This window comes from Octopus bimaculoides, chromosome 1 (assembly GCF_001194135.2).
Source record: "Octopus bimaculoides isolate UCB-OBI-ISO-001 chromosome 1, ASM119413v2, whole genome shotgun sequence".
NCBI lineage: Eukaryota > Metazoa > Mollusca > Cephalopoda > Octopoda > Octopodidae > Octopus > Octopus bimaculoides.
In genome coordinates this window covers 152,745,616-152,752,935 of record NC_068981.1, presented here as the reverse complement: position 1 = coordinate 152,752,935, position 7,320 = coordinate 152,745,616, and the positions used below count along the sequence as shown (strand labels likewise).

At 36.7% G+C, this 7,320-nt stretch overlaps 1 protein-coding gene across 1 annotated transcript in view; it reads left to right on the top strand.

The window, feature by feature from the left end:
* The first annotated feature begins 6,705 nt into the window (after positions 1-6,705).
* The window catches only part of LOC106875836 (TBC1 domain family member 5 homolog A), an 8,152-nt gene continuing 7,537 nt past the window's right edge, over positions 6,706-7,320 (top strand). The window contains exon 1 of the mRNA XM_014924125.2: positions 6,706-6,847. The gene's annotated coding sequence lies outside the window, so the exon portion shown is untranslated. The remainder of the gene's footprint in view (positions 6,848-7,320) is intronic.

The window sequence follows — 7,320 nt, the reverse complement described above, 5'->3', positions numbered from 1 at the left end:
ATACACACATAAATATTCTATAAAAAGTGTGTTACTATCTGGGAGGTCTTTATGGTAGCAGAAAAGGAATTTTTACTCCTATTTCTAACTTCGGTTTCGTGGTGAAGCAATTAGCTGACCCCTTAGTTATAATTATGTTTATAATTATAGAATATTTGTATAATTTTACCTAAAAAAATTATTTTAATGTACCGATCTACTTGGTAAAATTATTAATTATTAATTAATTGATTAATTAATTAATTAATTTTACCCTTTGATAAGAGTATACCAGGCACACACATCACAACCATACGTGTGCAATATGGTGATCTCATACCAAGATAAACAGCGCATGACATTCCAGATGGGACCCAATTAGAATCTTTTTCAGGTCGAGAAGCCTATCTCGCTCAAAAGATTCTTGAATAAGGTTTGTTTTAGGATGTTGAATGAAACATCCACATTTCCAGAGGTGAATTGTTCAAATCCCAAAGAATTTCTCTCAACATATGGCTCTGATGCCCACTCCCACTACTTCCGCACGTGATCAGAGATGCACATATTGTCAGCCACTAAGGAACATGCTCGACTGGTTAAGGTCAAACAACTGACAAGCAATTCTGTGGTAATAAGATTTGCTGTAGCCCATCTTTTACATCAAGACAAAATATGCACACGAGAGCACTTTCAATCATTTAAGGTCAGAAGCCATGAGAGTCAGTGCCTAATGTTGCATCAAGGCCATTATTATTATTACATAACTATTCAATATTTGATAGATTGAAGCAAGTTTCTACTGCATCACCTGCTACACCTCCGTGTTGCTGGGGTGTGTGCAGCATGTGTGTTCTTTTCTGCTGTTGGGAGTGTGCAAACTCTTCCCAGTACTGTATTATATTAGTTTTTTTTTTTCTTGAGGTGTTAGTTTTTTTGTTTTTTTTTTCTTGAGGCTGTCTTTTGTGTGTTACTGCTTTATTGTGGGTTGAGTGTGTAATGCTTTGGTTTTCTAGCTTGCTGGTAAGAGTTTATTTCACTGGGTAAATGCTGTATAGAGTGTCTTGTATTTGTGGGTTGTTTTGTTTAGGTTGTATTATTGGATTGATAGTGTCTTGTGTAGGATGTGGGCTGTTTCTAACAGGGCTGTTTTTTGGAGAGTGCGTAGTGTCGAGGATCCAGGTATAGCTTCTACATTTTTGTTCATATGATTTTTTACCATGCCCAATGCTCCGATTATCATTGGTATTATTTTTACCTTCATTTATTATTATTATTATTATTATTATTATTATTATTATTATTATTATTATTATTATTATTATTATTATTATTATTATTATTGTTGTTGTAATTATCAAGGTGGCGAGCTAGTAGAATCGTTAGCATGCCGGGAGAAATGCTTAGCAGTATTTCGTCTGCCGCTACGTTCTGAGTTCAAATTCCGTCGTGGTCGACTTTACCTTTCATCCTTTCGGGTCGATGAAATAAGTACCAGGTACGCACTGGGGTCGATATACTCGACTATCCTGTACCCCAAAATTTTCAGGCCTTGTGCCTATAGTAGAAAGGATTATTATTGTTATTATTATTATTATTACTGTTATTATTCAATAGTTTTATTTTTATCGCGTGTTTTCATTCACTACCGAATGGAGCTCTGTGTGTCTTGGGTATGTGCTGTGGTTTGTTGTGGCGCTTCTATTTTCACTGTATTGAAAGTGTTTTACGTAGGATGTGTGCTGTGCCTAGTACTGTTATTTACTGTATGCTATATATACTTGTAAGTCCTCGAGTTTTTGTTATGTATTTGTCTGAATGTTTTTTTATCCCACCTAATGCGCCTACTATAATAGGAAGTGTTTCTGTTTTTAGGCTGCACAATCGAGTTACCTCTATTTCCAAATCTTTGTACTTTGAAAGTTTCTCCGTTTCTCTTAGAGAAACACTGCCATCTGTTGGTATTGATACATCGATTAAAAAGCATTTGGTGGGGGGTGATCTCTGACAACTATATCCGGCCTATTAGCCTTGATGTCTCTATTTGTGTGTATTGGCATATCCCAGAGTATAGCTGCCTTCTCATTTTCTGTGACCTTTTCTGGGTCGTGGCTATACAATCTTTCTTCTGTTGTTATTTTATAGTGCTGGCATAGCTTCCAGTGTATATAGGTTCCTACACTGTCGTGTCTGTGAATATATTCCTTCTTAGCCAGGACTGAGCAGCCAAAGTTAATATGATTTTTTGTTTCTTCTCCGTTACCACATATTCTGCAGTTACTTATATTTCGTTTCATTATGTGTTTTTGGTGATTTCTGGTGGTAAGGCTTTGATCTTGTGCTGCAATTAAAAATCCTTCAGTCTCTGCTTTGAGTCCTGAGTTTCTGGCCATTGTTGAGACTTTGCTTTGTCTATTTCTTTCCTGTTTAGTGTAACCCAGTATTTGCCATGTAGGAACTTTTCTTGCCATCGTTTTATCATGAACCGTTGCTGTTCCAGTTTTAGTCTGGATTTCAGTTGTTTTACAGCTTTTGTTGTTTCGTCTTTTTCTTCGTAGTTGTTAGGTACTATTTCTTTTTTGTATTTTTCAGCTTCCTTAAAGACAGAAAGCAGTTTTTTTTTATTTTGCTCGTGTTTCGTGGCTATCTGTATCAATTTTCCTTGCTTCTGAAGTAGGTATTTCTATAATCCTATGATAGTTATTTTGTAATAGTTTCCTAGCTGTATAAAACCTATACAACGTTCAATATGTTGTATATGTAACCTTCCTATATCAGATTTTGGATGATGCATCCTGAATCCTGTCATTATTTTTCTTGTTTTCCTCTCTATTTTGATTAGTTCATTTAGAGTTCATTAAGAATATTGTAGCTGTAACTTATGAGACAGCTAGATTGTTGATACCTCTTATCTTGTTTTTCACATTGAGCTCTGTTTTCAGTATTAATCTCACTCGCCTATAGTATCCTATTTTTATTTTCTCTTTTTTTGTGTGTGTGTGTGTTTGTTGTATCTAAATATTAGGTCTGGCTTTGGTCTAATTCTCTTATTTGATTTGCTTTATCTAGTGTGATGTTGTTACTCTTAACTAGTTTTTCTCTATTCAAGGTTGCTTTGGCACATTTTTCTAAGCCAAATTTCATGTTTATCTCTTTGGTAAATCCATGTACTGTCTGTAGTAATGTTTCCAACTTTATCCAGCTGTATACAAATCCAGTTCTATTTAGCATGTCAGATACAGATGCCAGTGCAAAGCAGAAAAGGAGTGGGGAGAACGTGTCTCCCTGGAATATTCCTCTTCTAATGGGAATTGCTTTAGTTTTTTTATGAGCCCCTCTTTTGTCTGGAATTGTAACACTGTTTGCCACTTATTCATGGAATGTTTTATATATCTTATGATTATGGGCGGTATCTTGTTCATGGTTAGTGCTTCTATGATCCATGTGTGGAGAAAACTATCAAAAGCCTTTCGATAATCAATCCAAGCTCTTCTTTTTCCTATGCTTGCCTTCAGTTATGGCTTTATTGATCAATAGCTGATATTTACATCCATATGAGCCCTTGCAGCATCCTTTCTGCTCTTCTGGAAATTGGCGGTTCTCTTTCAGATGTTTGCCCATTCTCTGCGATATTATTGCAGTAAAGGCTTTGTGAATAGTAGGGGGACAATTTATCGGTCTGTAATTTTGTGGGTTTGCCGTTTCAGTGGATTTGGGAATTAGGATAATTTTCTCTTCCGTGTACCATTCAGGCATTGTCTCTGGATCTGCTAGTATTTCATTAAATTTTCCAGTCAGCATTTTATGTTCCTGTTAGATATTTAACCAGAAGTTGGGGATCTTGTCGTGCTCGGGTGCCTTCCAGTTGCTTAGTTTTTGCAGTATCTGGGTGACCTCTTCATTTGTTATAGGAGTCCAGAGTTGTTCAGGTATTCTGTTTGTTAATTTGATAGATCTTTTCTGAGGTTGTTCCTTTGCCAACCATATTTCTTTGCGAAATTCTTCTATTTCTGCTGCTCGTGTTGCACTAATCTCTATTTTAGTTCTTCTTCTCCCCTCCTCCTCCTTCTCCTCCTCCTCCTCCTCCTCCTTCTTCTTCTTCTTCTTCTTCTTCTTCTCCTCCCCTCCTCCTCCTCCTCCTCCTTCTTCCTCATCTTCTTCTTCTTCTTCTTCTTCTTCTTCTTCTTCTTCTTCTTCTTCTAATTATTATTATTATTATTATTATTATTATTATTATTATTATTATTATTATTATTATTATAGTTATTATTATTGAGTGAGAGAGCAGTGCATGCCATCTAAGTGACACTGGGGTAAAATATACGAAGTCCAGTATACCCATTATGACTACCCGTCTTATAAGGGTACACCAGGCACATGCATCACAACCATATATGCGCGACATAGTGATCTCATATCAAGATAAACAGATCATGACCTTGCAAGTAGAGCCCAATTAGAATTAGCAGTTTTTAAAGAGTGCAAGTCGATCAAATCGACCCCAGTACATGACTGGTATTTATTTTGTCGACCTCGAAGGTTGAAAAGCAGAGTCGGCCTTTTGAGGTAACAAAAAGATTTCCTTCCACTTTGAGACCAGCTGGAGTGATATTAATACAGCTTAGTTGTTTTAAAATTATACTTAATCTTGATGTCCGTTCTTAAACATATTTAGGATATAAAGTTCCCATAGCGTTTACTGAACATTATTATTATTATTATTATGATTATTATTATTATTGAAGACTTCGCAGAGTATCCAATACTGCGATGTTGTAGATTGAGGATATTGTATGTGCCGGGAGCTTGTACTGTCTGTCAAGTCACAACAAAGACCTCAGACAGACATTACGCAGTATGCGTGCAGTTCCAAGTGAAGCCAAATTTTGCAATACACAAAGGGTATTTCTAAAGTAAAGGGAGGAAACTATGTCTGAGAGTCAGTGACTGCTGTGTCAATGACATTTTATTGTCAATCAGTGGAACGAACGTCTTTTAGGGTGAGTCTGTGGTGGCTGTGTGATTGTGTAATAGCAGCACTGTCGCATAACTGTGGGTTCACCAAGAAGGTTATAAGAGATTCTAAGTTCTAGCATTGATAGCGACTTTTTGATTCTAAGTTCTAGCATTGATAACGACTTTTCTTAAAATATATAGTAAATGAGTTTTTGAACTTGTTTTTAAGTCCTCGCTGTTCTTATCAGTATTATATGTTTAGATTCAATGTGAATGATGCTTACGTGCGAAAGGTTTGAAGTAGTAGCAAGGGATCATTAATGTGCAGAAAATAAACGATGGGAGATAACTGAATCTTAGGACACACCAATAGTGACAGGATGTGAGTCGCGTAGAACTACGTAGAAATAAATAGCAAAAGGCATTCTAATGGAATACTTTGAACAAAAAGATTGAAAGACGAGTGAGGTTGCTTTTCTTCCAGATATGATCTGGAAGAAAAGCCTTTTGTTGCTGTCAAGTCCAACTACATTGCCTTTCTAAAGTTTACAAGGGTGAAGGATCATTAGTATGTGACGTAAAAAAGCAAGTCCCTCGTAGATTTAGCACAACGGAAGCCACATTAGTAATTATTGAGGCGGGAGAGAGATTCAAAGTACTGAAAGGTGGCGCTTGTTAATAATTAGTTGTATTACCCTTAAAATGTTGGAAATTAGAACGACAGGTGAGTAGTTGCAAAATTGAAAGAGAAAGTATTTGGGGCGTAGCACGCGTTGCAGCGTGTTTGCAGAGACCTGAATGTTATTGTTGGGAGATTAAGAATGAGAGAGAGAGAGAGACTGGAGTAGTCAAGGTGTTACTGTTTAATCCCAAATCATCTTTGATTGATTCAATTTATGGTCAAAGACATTCCAGCCGTGACCATTCAGTCTCTTATTCAATGTTTCTAGGACTACATTATTTCATGTGTCCTTGCAATTTTAAAACGGTGTGGAGTGTGATTTGGGGGAGATTTGGTTAATCTTTTCAGCAGATCGAGCGACCACGTAAATGTTTTCTTGCTGGTCTCGAAGAGTTTTCGTAACTGGCGACTATGTTTGTAGGGGTGACACTGATGGAATCAAGAAGGGGAATTTACGGGAGATTTGTTAGCGGTACACACGGTTATGATGGTGGAGGTGTTGAGTGATCGTGTCGGCGATGATGATGATGATGATGATGATGGTGATGATGATGATGACGACGACGACGACGACGACGACGACGACGACGATGGTGATAATAATGATGATTAATGATTAATAGGGGATTAATGATTAATGGATGGCAATGATGACGGTCAGCATCACGAGCATCACCAGCACCATCATCATCCTCACCAGCACCACCACTACCGCTGCCGCCGCCGCCGCCGCCGTCGTCGCGGTCGTCGTCGTCGTCGTCATCGTCATCATCCTCATCATCATCATCATCATCATCATCATCATCATTACCTTCCTCATTATCGAAATCCTGTTCTAAAATTATATAACCACTGAACTGAAAAGAAAAAAGAAAAGAGAAAAAAGAAACGTTCAATTGTTTTTATTAAAAATACCAAAGCACATTCCGTTCTAAGAAAGATTTAAACCATTTTACATGCGTAAATTAGTCACATGAAATAATCTTAATGATAATTACAGACGAGCCTCTAAAATCGCTTTGGTTTGTCGATTAGGGCAAAACTCTACTTGATATACTGACCTCTCTGTTAATGAAGTATATTTCTAAATGCGTTAATGAGAGTGAAATTAAGTTGTAACCCAGATTGTGCATCTCTTTTCATCGGGTATATAATGCGTCCTGTGCATTTATACAAATCGAGTTCACCGTTGAAAGCCGACCAACAGCAACGTCTCTACCATTTTTCCTGAAGGTAAAATATTTCTTAATACCATCAAGATTTGTTCATGCTTTTAACTTTCCTTTCTGTGCAATTTCTTAGAGACTAGTTACTGAAACCTTTTATTTGGTGAACCAATATAAAAATATCTTTCGAAGAACAGATTTGTTTTCTAAGAAAAAATGATGGATCTGCGTCGGTTTCGAGGATGAGTATTACAGTTGTTCGATCAACTCACCTGTTTACAATTTTATCTTTTATTTTTTGTTTCAGTCACTATACTGTGGGTATACTGGGGCACCGGTTTGACAGGTTTTGTCAAACAAATCGACTCCAGTAACTAGTTATTTTTAAGTTTGGTATTTATTCTGTCGGTTACTTTTGCCGAACCGCTACATTACAAGACCGCTAAGACACTAACACTTGTTGTCAAGTGGTGGGGAACATAAACACAAAAACATACATATATATATATATATATATATATATATATATATATATATATA